This window comes from Phascolarctos cinereus, unplaced genomic scaffold (genome assembly GCF_003287225.1).
Source record: "Phascolarctos cinereus isolate Bilbo 61053 unplaced genomic scaffold, phaCin_HiC Scaffold_726;HRSCAF=1367, whole genome shotgun sequence".
NCBI lineage: Eukaryota > Metazoa > Chordata > Mammalia > Diprotodontia > Phascolarctidae > Phascolarctos > Phascolarctos cinereus.
The window spans coordinates 304,957,689-304,976,944 of record NW_027556098.1 but is presented as its reverse complement, the minus strand read 5'-3'; the positions used below and the strand labels follow the sequence as shown (position 1 = coordinate 304,976,944).

Sequence of the window (19,256 nt, the reverse complement as noted above, 5' to 3'; positions counted from 1 at the left end):
TAGAATGGAGGTCCTTGGATGCTGAATTCAGTGTTTTTCCCACTGTGCCACACAGCTTAAACAAAATAAATTAACCTCTAATGGAGAAGTTAATTTCTCCCACTCATCTGAAAGAGAAGAGATTTGGGAAGAAGAGAACCTTTTCATGGTGCCCTGTATGGGCAACCACCTATGCTGCCTATTAGTAAGCCCAGAACTATTATCAGGGGTTTGCTTCAGAGTCATCATCTTACAACAATGAGAGTCCAAACACTGTGGAGACTCATCTGGAAACTCAAGTGAACGCAGAGCCAGAAGTAAGGGTTATTAGGACTTTGGTAGATAAAATTTGGAAGATGCTGACATTTCTTTCAATCCTTCAGCAGCTGGAAACAACTAAGCATAGCATTTGGTAGGCATTGGACGTGGCATCACAAAAGACAAGCTAGATTATGTTTTAACAGATGGGAAAATATTTGTTATTGATGTGGGAGGTACCTCTGAATCAGATGACTGTGTACAGTCGGACCAGTAACTTGCAAAGATCACAATTAGTAAATGACAATAAGAAAGAATAATGAGGAAATGGCATATCATAAAATTGTAACAACTCAGCCCTGAAGCAAACAAGTAATTGATAATGAAAAATCAAAAATAGACACAAAAATGACACCAAAATTTATTCTAATAGCATTTGGGTGGCAAACCATAACCTATGTGCTACAAAGACTTAGAGCAAGGGTCCACAAACTACCCCAGGGCCGAATCTGGGCAGCCCCTTTTTACATTTTGAATACAAGACCACTATTTTAAAATGCACCAATGGACTGCATTTGGTCTTTGGTTTTTGGTCTTTGCCAACCCTTGATTAGAGGTTTATTTGGTTGAAGGTGAAAGGGAATGGTAATCATTCCCTCCTCTGCCCCCCACCCTTGGAATATGGGCTTTATCAGCCAAGTCAAGATACTCCCTTTCTCTTCCCACAAAGTTTGACCTATCCACTTTCCAGTCACTGCCCTCAATTTCATCCCTTCAGAGAGATTTCTTTATACGTGCATGGAGTCATTGGGGGGTTTTTGGGAGGGAGGGGCAGACAGAAGAAACAGTGGAGAGGTAATTGTGACCAGCTGGCCTAGCCTCTTATCAAACAGCAATAATGATTAGTTCACTTCCTCATAAGGGCAAAAGCACAGGGTCCAGCTTTGCTGTTTGAGTCATTTGCAAAAGTTAATAAATTAATACCAATTTTCTATTGTATTGGTCCCAGGGCAAGTCACTTAACCTAATAATGGTCTTGGCAATTCTCTAAGATGAATTACAGAAAAGGCGCTGACTTCATTGGTCGGGGGGGGGGGGTTACTCTCCCAGGAATTACTTAAATCAGTGAAATAGCTGGTTCAGTCCCTATCACCTAACCATTACTGCTCCTGAGCCTTGAGTTGTTATCTAGATTTGCTAACAATTTTTTTTCTTCTACATGCCAAGATCAGTCACAGTTCCCCTGTTTTGCATTCCCCTATTTACAATGTAAAACATACCTCTAAGGCAGTTAGGATCAGCCATATTTTATCTGGAGTAAGCCCGTTTTAAAGTACTAATTAAATCAGTAATTATGAGTAAACTAAAAGAACAGAGAAAAAAACTTTGAAGTAAATGTCTGCCATCTTGGGAAGACAGTGGGTAAAGGGTAGTTGAGGCACTTTGTTATTCACAAAACTCCCAGAAAAAACAGTTCTGCAAGATTTAGTCTCCTCCAACCATACCCTTCCTCAAAGTGCTAACAGGCAGAGCTGGTCCAAGACAGCTGTCATTTCCCTCTCCCATGGCCTCTTGCCTCACGTTCCCAACCACAGTGGAAGCTTCAAACCCAAATTCTCTCCACCCACCTCCCCAGCCATTTATTAAAAACAAACAAAAAATAAATAAAAAAAAATAATAAACTCATCCACTGATCCTTCAGGGCAAAGGAAAGACACTTTAAAGGCCAATATTGTCCTTTTAAAGGTCATGACCCTGACTCTACCTATAGACCATGCCAAGCCAGAAAGATTCCTTCCCTCCAGTTTGGTTATACAAGAATAATTAGTTAAAATAGGAAATTCCCAGAAGGCTGACTTCTTTCTCACCACCCCTACTACTGCCAATCCCAGATAATCTTTTCCCCAGGGAAAACTCTTCAGTGTCCTGAGGTTTTCCCCTTCTCACCCACTCCAAATTGAAAATGCCTTTAAAAATTATTGGAGGGTATATTTCATACTGCTTGTTCCAAGGGGCATTTGTACTCCTTGCTGAAAAGTAAGAATTGCTAGCCCCAGATTTGAGTGAATAAGAGAATCCCAGATTGAGACCTGGAAATGACTTCAGAGACCATTGGATCCAAAGCTCTTATTTTACAGATAATGGAAATGAGTCTCAGAGAGGTTAAATAACATAGACCACATAATAAACAGCAGAGTCCGGATTCAAACGAAGGTCTGGTGACTCCAAGTTCCTTTTTTTCCACTGCACCATGCACAGTTACTTGAGAAGTTTCCAGAGATATCTTGGAGCTTCTTCCATCCCTCCCTTAGGCAGATATCTTTCCTGGGGCAGCTTCAGGTTCCCATTTCCATCATTGCCAGTCACAATAGAACCAGAATGGAGCTCCCACAAGATATACCATTACATTACCCTGCCCCAGAGTGGGCTGTGGTTGTGTGGAAAGCCCCATAGAAAGAAAGTCACCATTGCCTGCCTTGAGGTTATTATGGCTTTAGAGTAAACTTCCTGACCAGCAGGCCAAAGATGTGATCACTGTTCCCTTTCTGCCTCCTCCCTGGAGATCAGGGTGGTTGTTTATATCCTTTAATATTCTGGGTGACCAGACACTGAGGGCCAAGCTCTGTACTTGCAAGAGGCAATTAAAATGACAGGTGTTCTCCTGACTCATTAAGTATGAACAACTAATTCTAAGATTGGTTTCCTTGTTCCTTTTTCCCCCTAACAACTCAGCTTAAACTAAATCCTAGTGACATTTAATCAAAACTGACATATCTGCTCACTCCTGTAGGAGCAAGCAATTGGGTGTGCAGTGGTGCCTCCCAGGCATCGCAGATATTTGGGGATTATTCTTTTACCTCCTTACAAACACGGGCCTTTACTGCACTTGGCAACTTCTGTGGCAGCAGTGGGATCTCTGATGAGCAAGACCATTTGTGGGTGGACAGTGGGCCAGGTGAGAGCTATTGCCGTCTCCTAAAGAAGTAGGAAATCCATGAAGACAGTGGACTGGTGACCTTCACAATATGAAAAATAAGTGACTTAGAGGGAAGAAAAATCAATCAAATGGCAGTTATCCTCAACACAATTAGCTGACCAGACAAGTGTGTAACCTTATTAAATTAAGCCCCTTGAGGGTCTGCAGGAATGTGCTCTGGGCTTCACAGAAGCCCACATAAGTAAAATGCCTACCACCTAAGGGCTGCGCCTCCACCCCCAATGGAGAACAGAATAACAGATTCCTAGAACTAGAAGGTACCTTAGGAATTATCTAGTCTAACCCCTGAAGCACCTCAAATTCAGAGAGGCTTCATGATTTCACAGTTGGAAATGACCTTCATGATATGGAGCTGGAAGGGACTTTGGAATCTAGCTAATCCACCCCCTCCATTTTACAAATGAGGAAACTTGAGCTGACTTACCTGGGTTGCAAAGCTGTCTGAGCCAGTGTTCAAACCCAAGTCTTCCAGGCTTCCAAAAGTTAGCCCCCATACCACACTTCAGTCCTCTCATTTAACAAATAAGGAACCTGAGCACAAACAGGACAAAGTAACTTGCCCATGGTCACACGGGTAGGAAAATGGTAGGGCTAGTGTTCAAATCCAAGGCTTCAGACTCCACGTGGAATGCTGCTTCCACTAAGGTGGAGTGACTTACCCAAGCAACACATAGCTTATTCATGGTAATGAATAAAAGCCTCTTGGTTTCCATTCCAATGCTCTTTACACTATACCACATTACCTATCTGCATACACTAGGACTGATTTTCCATCTCCAGTCTCTGGATCCAAAATGACAGAGGACCACAAAGACCCTTGATCTCAAAGTCTCAGGATTCACTTTTCTAGGTAGCATTTTTCTAGGGGCCAAATGTCAGGACATTATTATAGTTTTGCCCCAAAGAAATCCAATGGTCAGGAAAACTTTAGAAGCGCAGTTCAGTAAAACAAAAAGTAGCATTTTGGCAGCTTCTCCAATGAGGAAGAGCCTGGTGATTTCTTGTCATCAAAATATCCACCCATGGCAGGAAGTCATTGCTTGCCAACATTCAGCCCCCTCACATTCATCCCAGGTTCATGAGCTGCTCTCTGATTTCATTCTATAGATATAGTCTGTTTTCGTGCTTTGGATTCATTCATGTAATGAACTCCAAGAGGCTGAACACTAAGTGTTTCTGTGTGTTTAGAGGATTTGCAATCTTTTCCCTAATTAGGAAGATTAGGGGGTCTGGGGAGGAGGCTTCACTTCTACATGTGAAGCCAGCACTTAAACTATGTGGCATTTCTTTCTCCCTCCTCATCCATTTGTTCAAGCCAAGTTACCTTCCATCTCTAAATGTGCTCAGGTTAAAATGGAACAATATGGAAAGTTGCCACTTGACTAAGATCAGAATAAAATAATCAAAATATGTAACATGTTTCTCCTTTGAACAGATGGCCAGGGAGTTAGACTCATCACATTCAACATCGAAAATGAATCAGAACCTCATCTTTCTGTATAATCAAAAATTCACTCATAGCATGTACCACAACCAAGTGCAAGTCAGTGGTTCCCATCAGTAAGTCTTGGAAAATTTCAGAAAGATATGCTATTAATTCAGACATAGTCCCTTTTGGAACTTTCTCTTCAGTCTAGCAACCAAAATTTAAATGTATGAGACAGGGGCATGTAGGAATGGCAGGGAGGAAGAAAAACAGAAGACTTGTAAATTCCTCATGTCATTTGGAGATGGAAGACACAAATGAGATCTAAAACTGCCACTTGAATTGATTGTGCATGTTTGAGAGACAGAGACAGAGACAGAGAGAGACAGAGATAGAGAGAGAAAGAGAGAGAGTATCTCCCTCATCTTCTAGGGCCCTGAAACTCACCATTACCTTTCAGTAGCCTTGCCAGTAAAAATTACTCCATGTATATTTTCCCATTATTTTCCATTCAAATAATACAAAAGTCACCCAATTTCCTTTTTTCTCCCTATATAAGACAACCTAGTTTAACACTCATCATCTTATACCTAAACTATTACAAAATCATCTCAATCACTCTTCTTGCCTTCAGGATCTACCCTTCAATCCACCCTACACACATCTTTCTCAAACACTTCTTTCATTATGTCATTTCCCTGCTCAGAATCACCCAATAGCTCCCTATTACCCATGGCATAAAGTCTAAACTCAAGAAAATAAATATGTAGCATGATGAAAAGAGCACTGACTTTGGAATCAGTGGACCTCAATTCAAATCCTACCTCTTACCCTTAAAACTAGTGTGACTTTGGGCAAGTCATTTAACTTCTGTATTAGGAGGCTAGGTGGTACAGTGAATGGAGCTCTAGACCTGGAGTCAGGAAGATCTGAGTTCAAACCCAGCCCCCAAATTGCACTTTATCCAAATTTATATGCCCCTTCTAGCTCTACGATCTTAGGCAAGTACTTAACTTCTGTCTGCCTCAATTTCCTCAACTGCAAAATGGGAATAATAACAGCACGTATCTCCCAGGGATGTTGTCAGCATCACATGGGATAATATTCATAAAGTGCTTTGCAAATATTAAAGAACTATATAAAGGCTTTCTTCATCTGTAAAATAGTTTGTTGGACCAGAGGGCCTCTGAGCAAACTTCCAGCTCTAAACATATGATACAAAACCTGGCATCCAAGGTAATCTACAATCTGGCCGAAATCTGCTTTTTTAAGTTATGTACTTCCCTATACAAACTCTTAGCTTCAGTCATACCACTCTCTTCACTGTCCCCCCAAACAGCCTATGCTTATTCCTGTCCCCCACTTTTGCGCATACTGCTCCCCTCTTCTAAAGGAAGCCTTTCCCAATCTGCCTTAAATCTAGCACCTTCTCAGGGGCAGGTAGGTGGTACAGTGAATAGAGTACTGGCCCTGGATTCAGGAGGACCTGGGTTCAAATCTGGCCTCAGACACATAACACTTACTAGCTGTGTGACCCTGGGTAAGTCACTTAACCCCATTGCTACCCCCCCAAAAAAAAAAATCTAGTGCCTTCTCTCCACTGATTATTTTCAATTTATCCTTCACATAACTTTTCTGGGAATAGTGGTATACATGTTATCTTCCCCGCTTGAGAACAAGGATCATCTTTTGTCTTTCTTTGTATCCCCAAAACTTAGCACAATGTCTGACACATAGTAGGCACTGAAGCCAGCATTGACTATGTGGTATTTCTGCCTTTTCATATCCAAAGTCATTCTCAAGGTCCACTCTCAGGGTAAATGCAAGTCAACAAAACCCCAACAAAACATACACCTATTGAGGGACTATTTTTTAAAAAGGGTAATCAGAATGTACTGAAGGTTAATCAAGGAAGGTTATCTGGAAGAAAGGCATTGGATCAAGCCTCATAGGAGTAGAAAAACATGAGCTCTAAACTATGTTAAAATGTCTTTCAAGAGAAGAGGGAGTATCCAAAATGCCCTCTTAATTTTCTCCTATTTTTGCTCAGTGTTTCGAATCTCCAAACTCAAAGAGTAAGTAATGTGATTTTTTTCAAGGATAGAAAGGCCCCATGCAAGGTTAGGTTATAGAAGTTGGAAATAATCTCACTTGGATACTTTATCTTTGCTTTCTCAAGCTGGACCTACAACACAAAGCCAAAGGTTGGTTCCATGAAACCACCATTCAGGCCATCCTGGGTGAGATTTGGATCTACGTGTGCTCTGGAAAGAACCTCTGAAACTACTATGAGTGGACACCAAAAAGGGAAGTGTAGTTATTTCAGTTCAATCTAATTCAACAAACATTAAGTATTCCAGTGACTTGCTCCAGGTCACACAGCTATTAAGTGTCTGAGGCTGGATTTAAACTTAGGTCTTCCTGACTCCAGGTCATGCACTCTATACACTGAGCCAGCTAGTTGCCTCAATTAAATTACAGAGTCTTACATATCAATCTAAAGAGTTAGTAATTTATCCTCGAGGCAGTAGGGAGCCAGTGAACATTTTTGAGTGGGGAATGACACGGTAAGACTTGTGCATTAAGAGACTGATTTTGGCATTGGTATGAAGGATGGACAGAAGTAGGAGAAACTGGTGATAGGGAAATCAGGAGGCTTATATAATCATCTAGGTGAAAGTCACGTGATAAGAGTCTGATTTGGGGTGGGGGGTGGTTATGTTGTATGTAGAGAGGAGTGGCCAGATTTAGAAAATAATGAGAAAGGAGAATTAATAGTATCTGACTATTGATTGAACATACCAGGTGAGGGAGAAAGAAGTCAAAGATGATTTGCCCAAGATGATACAGGTTGAAGGTAATAGAGCCAGCTTTCAAACCCAAGTACTCTAAGAATCCAGTATTCTTTCTTTTGTACTTTGTAGCCACAGGGCCAGGTATATTGATTTTGAAACCATCTCCATAAAGCTGACAGGAAAAGCCACAGAAGTGAATTAGTTCACTAGAGGAGAGTATAGAGAAAGAATGAAAAGAAGGTAAGGACTCCTATGACCACTAACTTCCAGTAGACAGTTGACTCCACTTCTTTGGTATCCACTCACTTCTCATTTCCGTAAGATGTGAATTTCATTTTAGTACTCACATTTTAGTTGTTGGGATGTATGTGGCTTGTCCTTCATTCTCAAAGAACACGTAACTTGCAAATGAATTGGATTTTACTGAGGGAAGGCTGTGCAAAGTCACCAACCTCACTTTCTCCTCCAGAGCCATCTGGGTCCAATGGCAAGATATAAATCAGGATGACTGGAGATGGCCCAGCGGTTGTTGGGTTAAAAGTATTCTGAAAGGTAGATAAACCAATAAAGGTCAAAAAGGTGTCAATAAAAAAGTAAAATATCTATAGGAAAAATGGCACCACAGAATTCAAGAGAGGGGAGAAAACCCAAAAAGAGAGGATGGTCAACAATAGCAAAGACTGGGAGGATAAGGACTGAGGAAAGGCCGTTGGATTTGACCATGGAGAGGTCATGGGGCACCTTGGGGAAAGCAATTTCAATAGAGTACTAAAATGAAATTCACATCTTATGGAAATGAGAAGTGAGTGGATACCAAAGAAGTGGAGTCAACTGTCTACTGGAAGTTAGTGGTCATAGGAGTCCAGGGTATGATGTTTAAAGAGTTTGAGAGACATGATTTCTGCCTAATTAATCATTTTATTAATAATGCTATCATATTGCAAGTAAAAAAGGTCAGTGGCACTTTCAAATGCCAAAGACGAATCATGGTGGTGGGTTCACAGATTACCTGATGTTGGAAGAACAGGTGTTCTTGAAGGTTGCAGTCAAGTCTGCTTGGTTAACAAGTAATGAGAAAGAATGAATATTACAATGAGAGGTGGACCTATTCTAATGAGGGGCTGGGGGAAATGTAACTTTGATTATGTCATTTATTTCTAAATTGCCCAACCTTAGACAATTTAATCAAAGAATTTATTCCCACCTAAAGCTGTGTGGAGCACAATGGGCTTCCTCACCTTAGCTTAAATTCCTTGTAAGGTTGGGTGGAGTATGAACAAGATTGAGGAGAAAGTCAATTCAATCTCATTATCAGCAATGTCCTTCAGAGACAGAACAATTTACAGGCTTCTGAAAATATCCTGGTCCTAATTCAATAATTGGTTATTAATATGTGGGAGTGTTGTGGTTTGGGTGCTGAGAACCCAGAAATGTAAGGGTACAGGGCATCTGCCTCAAAAGAATTCAACCACTCAAGCCTTCCATCAGTCAAAGTAGCGAGGTTTATTTGTGAGGCCAATAGAAGTGGGCCAATTGAAAGCCCGGCAGAGTTCCTAGAGAGTCTGCATATTTTGATGAGGATGGGACTGATACTTTTATACAAAAAAAGACTGTGAGAAGATTTGGTTTGGATTAAGGAATGGTCCTTAATCCTGGGGGTCCCAAGTGAAACACTGAAGGGATCTACATGGGATTAAGGAGTATCAAGTAAGCCAATTAAGTAATCAAGGTGGGTTGGGGTGAGCCACATGCCTTGGGCCAAGGCACCAGTAACTTAGGTTGCTGAAATGTATGGGAAAATTCAGGGTTCAATTCCCTTCACCCCATCAGGAGAAATAACTATTTTTCTCAAGAGTGACAGATTTAGATTGGAAGGGAACTTAACATCATCCAGTTCAACCCATTCATTTTATAGCTGAGGTAACTGCGGTCCAGAGAGTTTAAGACAGTGACTTGCCCAGAGTCACATAACTAAGACAGTTAAGTGTCTGAGACCAAAGGACCTCTTACAGCTAAGGATATGAAAAAAAAAAATCATTATTTCTAGGTGTTTAGTAGAATGAAGGGTAGCAGAATCAAAGATGTGATTTTTGTTTTGTTTTGTTATAATATGGGAAATACCTAAGAATGTTTGTAGGCAGTGGGGAACAAGTCAGTAGAAACAAACTGAAAATGAAGAAGAATGATAAGACATGAAGCAGAATCCTGGAGGAAGAAGGAAGGGATGGGGATCATGGGTACAAGTAGAGAACTTAACCTTGGCAAAGGAAGCAAGTTACCTCATCATCTGAGATGGAAAGGACAGGCAAACGTAAATAGGTTTTGAGACACAGGGAAGGATAGAGGGAGCACATGACAGATGGCCTCAGTCAGAGTCAGAGGAAAAAAAGATCCAAAGTATCTCCCATGTTGGCTTCTCCATCAATGTAAAACTTCATGCTTTCAAAGCCATTTCCCCAAAATTAACTGAGATATTGTGATTTAAAACTATGATAAACTTGTGGGTGTAAGAGAAGAAATTGATATTTTAACACAACTCATTAGAGTGCCTTTATTAACTCCAGAAATAGAAAGTGGATATAAAATAGAAAGATTAGTTCAAAATCAACCTAGAGCCGCTGAGGGCATCTGCAATTCCAGGCACATTAATTGCTAGGTAGTCTCATTCCTGATTAAATAAGAAATCGCAAATACCATTAGACAATTGTGATTAAACGTGTGTCAGTCTAATTGAATGTGTGGTTTATTGCCTTCCTCTCAGAGTGTAGGTCACCTTCCTGTTTTGTAAATTTGGAAAGGGCAAATCTATGAGGTGACAACACACGCAGCCATTATTCCTCAAGCAGCCCTGCAAATCCTCTGAGTTGTATCTTAAAATATAGCTGTATTTGCAAGATGGGAAGGAACTCTCTGTACAATTGAGAACTTGAGATGATGGAAATAAATCCCACTTAAAAATGTCAAGGCTGTGCACTTGTCCCTCTCATCTCATTACCTGGCTTCTTTTCCTGGTTACAGAGTCCCTTATGCTCTATCTCTTCATGCCCTGGGCACGGCCACAAGGGTCAAGGGGATTTGTATATCTTCTTTGTTCCAAGAAGCCCTGAGTCCCTGAAACCAGATCTTGTTGGGAGCTCAGAGATCTGAATTACCTGTGTCTCCTCCTCCTTCCTTCATCAGAGCTACTAAATTGCTTTAGACCGAGGAGTCCCCTAAGGTTCCTTCTCCTTCATTTCTCATAGATCTACCTACTGGATAAACTGTGTCATTCCCCTGACTAATGTCCACTGCCCACTCGTGTGGAGGTCTATAGATCAATCTCCAGGTTCTCTTGCTGAGATTGAGACACAAGCAGCCGAGCAACAAGTGTCTCAGCTCTATGCTCCTACAACTACTAGAGGACCCCACTGCTCCGCAGATCATGACACTTCTGTAGCCATTCAGTGGGTTTCCTGAGGGATTCTTGAACCTCTACAGTGAATGGATTGCATCAATACAAAGACCATGGACATCCTAAGGAGAATTTGTGCAATAGGTCCCGGTCTCTGCTCTTGTTGCCCTGAGAGGCAGCTAGGTGGTACCGTGGATAGAGAAGTGGCTTTAGAGTCAGGAAAACATGTTCATGAGTTCAAATCTTAACTCACTTTCCTTATCTGTTTCCTCAGTTTTGACTCAGTTTCCTTATCTTTAAAGTGAGCTGGAGAAGGAAATGACAAACCACTCCATTATCTTTTCCAAGAAAACCCCAAATGAGGTCACAGAGAGATGGACACAGCTGAAAAATAATTTAACAATAATAACTTCTTACCTTGTCCCCTTTTACATTCTGCTCCCAAAAAATCAACGTCGCCCCAACTACTCCCTCTATTTCCAGAAACCCATTCTAAGTATCGAAGCCTTTCACAACCTGGCTCCAACATACCTTCCCAATTTTATCTATTACTCCCCTTCATTTATTTTACAATTCAACAAAACTGGCCTTTTTGCCTTTCCTTATACAAGACATTTCATCTCCCCTCTTTATAGCTGAGGCACAGGATATCTCCCATACCTGGAATGCATCATGACTCTTTCTTCCCCTCTCCCTAGTAGAATCTCTTGTCTTCTTAAAAGCTTAGCTCAAATATTACCTCCTACATGAAGCCTTTCCTGATTGCCTTAACTGTTCATGCCTCCTCATCCCCAATCATTTGTATTTATTTTTTGTACATTTGGTGTTACTTATACTCTGACATTCTGACTCCCTCAATAGACTGTCAGCTCCTTGAGGGCAGGCATGGCTTCATTTCTGTCTGATCTGTATCCTCAGATCCTAGCATAGTCCCTAACCCTTAAAAAGTTTGTTGATAGCAATAGCTAGAGCTTACGATGTGATGTGTACCCAGATTTATGTACAATTATTATCTCATCTGATTCTCACAATACCTCTAAGAGATTGGCACTGATATTAATCTCATTTGACAGACAGGGAAACTGAGGCAAACAGAGGTTAAATGACTTGCCCCAGTTCACACAGCCAATAAACATCTGAGGCTGGATATGAACTTGGGTCTTCCTGACTCTAGGCCCAGTGCTCTAGCTATTGTACCCCCCAGCCTATTGAACTGAACTGAATTGACCAGAGAGAGGAAATTTCTGGATGAGCATAAGTCTCCCATACCAGCCTCTGACCTCCCTGAGTCTGAGTCACCTTATCTGTACCATGACAGTGTCAGCCTACATGACTTCTCAGGTCCCTTCTAGTTCTTGTTCTAGGATCCTGGGTTCCTATGACCAACCCATGTAATGCAGGAGAGAAAAAAACCTAGAACCCTAACAAAGAGAATTGGAGGACAACCGTTCAAATCTATGCATGTTTTTAGAATTCCAAGAGGAAGATCACACCACCATCAGACAGGATTTGACACTTCCACCTCATGGGGTCTTAGACTTTAGAGTTAGAGAGTTTATGAGATCATCTAGTCCCACTCCTCATTTTTACTGATTGGGAAACAGTAAAGTGACTTGCCCAGACTCTACAGCTAGTAACCAAAAGAGAATGGATTTGAACCGAATTCTCCAGTGCCGGTGCTCTTTCTCCTACACCATGCCACCTAAATGGGCTAGCTCTGTTCTGTTGTCAATGAACACTAGAAAACTCCTGCCCTTCTGGAATTACAGAAAGAACTTTTGAGGTCATCGAGGAATCATAGGTTATTGGTTGGTTGTATCCAACTCTTTATGACCTAATTTGGGGTTTTCTTGACAAAGATACTGCAATGGTTTGCCATTTTCTTCTCCAGCTCATTTTAAAAATGAAGAAACTGAGGCCAACAGGGTTGAGTGACTTGCCCAGGATTCCATAGCTAGTATGTGTCTGAGGCCAGATTTGAACTCAGGTCTTCCTGACTCCAGGCCCAGCACTCTATCCATTGTACCACCTAGCTACCTAGTCCAATTAATAACTGAATACTTCTAAGTAATATTTGTAACTAGCTTCTGCTTGATGACTTCTCGTCAGAGATAATCAACTACTTCCTAAGGTAGAAACTAGTAAGACTAGTTCAGGGGTGGAGAACCTGCTCTAGTTTCTTGGTCAGTTTTTTACCTGAAAAAATAATTAGATTTGGTAGGAAGCTTGTTGGTTCTAACAAGAACCAGTTGTTGGAGACCTCCTACCACACAGAAATGAACAATTAAGCATCATGCTTCTTCAATCTAAACATCCCAGTCCCTTCAAAAAAGTTTAATTCAAAGGGGGATCATTTGAATTGTTGGGTTTTGAAAGACGGACATTGAGCCCTTCAACACGGTAGCAGATTTGTAAAACTTAAATGTATGTAGACTAGATAAGGACCTATAGGTGGTTTTGATTATGGAGGAATGGTCAAAAGGCTTTGGCCACAAAGTGTAAAGCAGAGACAGGCTACCAAAAGTTGGTGGGAATGCTGGGCTTTTGCAGGCTTGGTGTGAGACTGGCAGGTCAGAGAATCTGGACAGGAGATATCAAAAAGAGAACAGCAGAGAAGCCTGAGCATACACCAAGTATGGACAAAAATGGGAAGTGGAATGGGAGCTACATCAGAGACTGGGTCCTGGTGGGATAGGATCCAAGTCGGTACTGGTTGGGGCTAGACTAAAACTGTAAGAAACAATCAGGCCTTTACTCTGCTACTAACCATATAGCCTTGGCTTAATCCATTAATCTCTCTGACCTCAGCTTCTCTGTCTATTAAATGGGGACAATGAGGAAATGAATAGTAAAGCGCTTAACTGTAAAACGCTATCAGCCATCATCTTTCTTTCCCTACTTCCTTCCCCCTTTCATCTTCTACCTACTGACTAACAAAATGAACACTTTAGCCATTATTCTGAAAAAGCAAGTTAAACATGCAACATAATATACATTATTATATACTATTGGCAAATATAATTTATATTATTATATAATATGTATTATTCATCTAGATCAGAAAATAAATAATGAATTTTGTTTTCACTTGTGTAGCCCTCAATAAAATCTGTTCCTGGCTCTCCTCAGCTCCACACTAGAGGCTAGGAAAGACATAAGCATGACCTAGAATAAGTAATGAAGGAAGCCCAATCTCCAAGCAGATAGATTTTTCTTCTTTTCTGTTAAAAAAAAAAATCAATAATAACCGACTCCAAATTTAGAACTCTGCCAATTTGGTACATTCAACATGAAGTAATGGTGTTGAATACATGCAGCCTCTTCCAGGCACCTCAGGGCACCAAGACCACTATGCCCTATTTCAGGCCTGTAATCTCAAGCTCAGAATCCCTAAAGAATACTCTTCTACATGCAAACAAGAGGAATGTACACCTTTCAGGCCAGATCTATTAGCTTCTATGAGAAGAATATCTCTATGTTTGCGCTCTCTATAATACTACCCAAGCACTCTGTGAGCAGAGGCAGTTTTGAAGCAGTAGCTCAGGTTTTGACCCAGGCTACTGTCCTCAAGGGAGCCTGCTTCCTCCCTAGGAAGGCCTTCCTCCCCACAGGGACTGTAGACCCACCAGTCCTATGCCTCATGCCCTCTGGTCTTCTGCACTACCCTGCTGGATCCCACTCTTTCCTACAGTGCCCATACCCACAGTATAATCATCACGGCATCCTTAACCTAGGATAAGCCTTCTCCTCATACCCCAACCCTGAGGGCCATACTGCCAGACTCTCCAGGGGACTGGCCATGCTCTTTACTAAGATGGTTGAATCCACAGGCAAAGTGTCCTCTTCTCTGCCTCTCACAGCCTTATTCCAACCCTGCTGAGTAGCCCTCCACTGTGGCCATCCCTCCACTACTTCAGGCTGCCCTCTGTGCCCACCTCCTTTTTCTCCCACTAGGCCAAAGAGCTCCTGGTTAGGAAACTGGCTGTGAGAAACTCATTAATATACTTTCTATTCAGCAGTTTTCAGACTGTTAGGTGTGTGATGAGTCTGCAGTATCTATGTTCAACCTTTGCTTAACCCATGTTTGTTTGATGATTTAATTTTGTCTAACACATGTTTGCTTTAGTGGTAAGGTAGTCTGACTCTTTTAGAGAAAGGGACCATAAGATGCCAAGTTGTTCACCCAGAGAGAAGAGGATGTGAGTGGAGGATTGGGGTCTACTGGGACAGACATATTGCCCACACACGCCTCCACTTTAACAGGCAGGTCAGGAGCTCTGATCAAGAGGGGTTGCTGGGAGAAAAGCAGAGCCAGGGTGATTCTTTTAGAAGACAGGAGAAAACTGAGCATGGATTGGTTCCTCTGAGAGGAAAGGAAGAATCAGATGGAGTAAACTCAAGATAGCTGGTCCATACATTTGGTCATGTATTTAATAAAATGTTATCAGGTGCCTACTAAATGAAGAGCACCAGGCTGGCTCCCAAGAGAGAAACAATGATTAAGTACATGTTTGTACTACCATCCTGTACCATGTTTGTACTCTACCATCTGCAGTCGAGGAATAACACAAGGTACACAATAACTATAATAGAAACCGATATGAGACACATGCAGGAGAGGAGCCAAAACACCATCATGTAAGATCAAATAAGGGAGTGATTATTACCAAATTGTCAACTGGGGGATCAGGAAAGTCTTCATGGAAGGGAGAAGGGCTTAAAAGGAGGGGCAAGATTTCACTAAGAGGGCATTCAAAGCACAAGCAAAGGTAGAAAGCAGGAAGACTCAGTGACAGAGGAGGAGCAGACTGCAGGGATGGCAGCAACAAGTAGCTTGGTTTAGCTAAAATCTAGACTACATGGAAGAGAACATGAAATCAAGTTGCCAAGGTAGGATGATGGCAGATTGCACATGACCAGGAATGCCAGATTAAAGTTTAGCAGATAACTACAAGCCATTAGAGGTTTTGAACAAAGGAGTGCCATGAGTGGTTCTGTTCAATAAATCATTAATTTGGTAATTGTAGGAGGGATGGGGTGGGGTTGAGAATCTGAGGAGAAGGGTAGAAACTATTTAGAAAACCATTATATAGGCTGATAATAAGGGTCTATATAAGGGTGATGGCAGTGGAAATAGAAAGAATAGTATAGAACCAAAAGCTATTGTGTGAATAGCATCAATAGGATTGGTAATTGATTGACTAAAAGAGAGGTAAAAGTCAAATATAGCCAAGAATTTCAGAGTTGCAAGGACCTCAGTGGTCATTTAATCCAACCTAAGACTCTCCTCTACAACATACCAGACAAGTGGTCCTCTAGCATCAATCAAGAATTTATTAAACACCAATTATGTTCCAAGTACTATCCTAGGCAGTAAGGATACAAAAAGCAAAACAAAACAGTCTGTGCCTTCACAGAGCTTCCAATCTAGCTAGGGGAAAAAAAATCTACCTATATAGGTCCATATAAAATAGATACAAATTAAGTACAAAATCAGTTGTGGGGAGGAAAAGGTACAAGCAGCCAAAGGGATTATCCCTTTCATGACAATCATAACAACTTGTGCTTCTACTTTCCATTCAAAGATCATTGTCACCTGCTTAGCAGACATACATTCCATTCCTTTCAGTAGGTTGAAATTCATCTGAGTGACTTGGATTCATCAAAGTGCTCCCTTATTTTGGATATTAACTGTCTCTTTGGCATTTTTTCTGCCTTTTTCAGTTCAAAGATCATTGCCCTTGACAGAGAAGGCAAAAGCCAAAAGAGAGAGAGAGAGAGAGAGAGAGAGAGAGAGAGAGAGAGAGAGAGAGTTGAAGAGCTGAGCTTTCCCCTCGTCCTCCAATCATCTCAAAATTACAGACTTGGAGTCTGGGTAAATGATTGTGCCAATAAACAAGAATGGAGAAGTCAACAGAATGTGCAAGTTTAAGGGGATAATTTTGGACATGTTCAGTTTAAGGTTCTATAACACTATCCAAGTGAAATGGCCTTCAGGTAATTGTCAATTTGGGGATCAGAAAAGTCTTTGTGGAAGGGAGAGGAGTAATATTAGGTGACATGGTTTGGGAGTGTAAAGGAAAGATCAGGGATGAAAATCATCTGCAGAGAGGAAGAAAATAAAGCCATAGGAATGAATGAGAGTGCTAAAGGATATGGTGTAGATAGAGTAGAAGAAAAGGCAAGGTCAAGGGCATAAGCTTTAGGAACACTCACATTAAAGAACAAGAGACAGGAAGAGGAAGAAGTGAAAGACATAAAGAGGAACTAGAGAAATAAAAGGAAATTCAGGAGAACTGTAATATCTCCAAAATCAAGAGGAGAGATCAAAAGCAAGAGAAGGGGGTCAATAGTGTCGAATGTTGCAGAAAAGTAAAAGAAGAGAAAATAACATTGGAATTAGCAATAAGGAGATCAATTGTGAACTTTGAAAAAACAGTGTTACTTGCATTGTGGGAACAGAAGCCAGGGCTGAGGAATAAGATGGAGGTGGAGTAGAAGCACTGGCCACAGGATACTTTCCCAATAAGTTTGGAAGTGGTAAGGAGGTAAATAGGATAGTAATTAAAAGAATAAAAGGGTCAAAAGACAGCCTTTTTAACCATTGGAAAAACATGAGCATGTTTGTAGGCACTGAAGAGAGAGAGACTGAAGATTCCCAGAAGTGAGTGAACGTTAGATGAAATGAGTTCCTGAAAGAGACAGTAGTAGATGGAATAAAGGGCATAGGTAAAACATACTAAAGATATTTCTTCCTCCAATATTCAAGGAAAAATGGAAAGAATGCATAAAGATAACTAATAAATATTGAAGTTGATATATTGCTACTCCTAATATATAGACAACTAATGTTGACAAGATATTTTTACCTATTTAAATACCTGAAAATAATCTGACAGGCAGGACTAAAGCCACAAAAAGGCCAAAGAGAAGAGCAGGATAAATCAAACAGGTCAATAAATCTGAAGTAACATCACAGTTAAGACAGACAGCATACTTTTTGTACACAGAAGTTTATTCTTGAGTTGTGTGATATTGCATGGTCTCTATATTTGAAAAAGTGCTTTCTTCACAACTGGAATGTAGATAAAGTCAAGTCAAAAAATATTTATTAATCACCAAGAATGTGCTAAGTGCTAGGAATACAAAGAAAAGCAAAAAAAAAATAGTCCCTGACTTCAGGGAGATCACAGTCTAATGAGAAAAAACAACATGCAAATAGCTATGTACGTGTGTGTGTGTGTGTGTGTGTGTGTGTGTGTGTGCATGTGTATCAAATAAATGGGAGATAATCTGAGAAGGAAGGTCCTAAGACTAAGGAGAGGCAACAAGGTGGTACAGTGGATAACATGCCAAGCCAGGAGTCAGGAAGACTTTACTTTATGAGTTCAAATCTAACCTCATAACCCTGGGCAAGTCACTTAACCCTGTTTGGCTCAGTTTCCTCATCAGTAAAATGAGCTGGAGAAGGAAATGACAAACCACTCCAGGATGTTTGCCAAGAAAACCCCAAATATGGTCATAAAGAGTCAAACATGACTGAAAATGACTTAAAATGACAAAAGATTAAGAAGCAATAGGAAAAACATATTGTAGAAGGTAGGATTTTAACTGAGATTTGAAGGAAGAGGAGGGGGAGGTCCAGACAATGGGGACAAGGAGTGAAAATGCCTAAAGTACAAAGAAGGAGTATTTTTGCATCAAACAGCAGGAAACACAGGATCATTGGATCCAACAGTATGTGGAGAAATAGTAAGGGATAAGGCTGGAAAGGTGGGAAAGGTCCAGGTTATGCCACACATGAGGAAACAGAGGCTAAGAAATGAAATGACTTGCCCTCTGCCACACAACTTGTAAGTATCACAAATGAAACTCAAACTCAGGTCTTCAGACTAAAAACAATCACTCTTATTTACATAATTACCCATCACAAAGTACTGCCTTCACAATGATCTTGTGAGGTCAAGGTCAATAGGGCAAATATTATCATCATTATCATTTTATAGATGGGAAAACTGAAGCTGAGAGAGATTGAGGGCTCAGCCCAGATTTACAAAGTTAGCATCAGATCCAGAAATCAAACCCAGGTCTTTTGTCCCTAGAAACAGTGGGCTTACCATGACACCATGCTATTTCTCTCCAAGGCCGGTGTTCTTTCCACTCTATTACACTGCCTCTCCAAGTAAAATAAACTTCCTTAGGATATTCCTTGACTCCCTAATAACGATAGAAAGTCATGGTTAGGGAGCAGGGGGTGACATAAAGATTCTGAAAAGAAAGGTCCCCCTCCAGTGGAGATAATGCTTGTCATTGATGCTGCCGCTGGAAAGAAGGGTACCTGAGGATGCTAATGAAGCAGCTGCCTAGACGTCAGTGAATAATGGCCGTCTCCCAGCAGTCCCAAGTCAT

General features: G+C 41.0%; 1 long non-coding RNA gene across 1 annotated transcript in view; it reads right to left on the bottom strand.

The window, feature by feature from the left end:
• Nucleotides 1-642: 642 nt before the first annotated feature.
• The window catches only part of LOC144458201 (uncharacterized), a 58,828-nt gene continuing 40,214 nt past the window's right edge, over nt 643-19,256 (bottom strand). Inside the window, exons 2-4 of the long non-coding RNA XR_013487764.1 lie at nt 7,804-8,001; nt 3,660-3,766; nt 643-3,254 (exon numbers count right to left, since the gene is read on the bottom strand). This is a non-coding gene — a long non-coding RNA (uncharacterized LOC144458201). The remainder of the gene's footprint in view (nt 3,255-3,659; nt 3,767-7,803; nt 8,002-19,256) is intronic.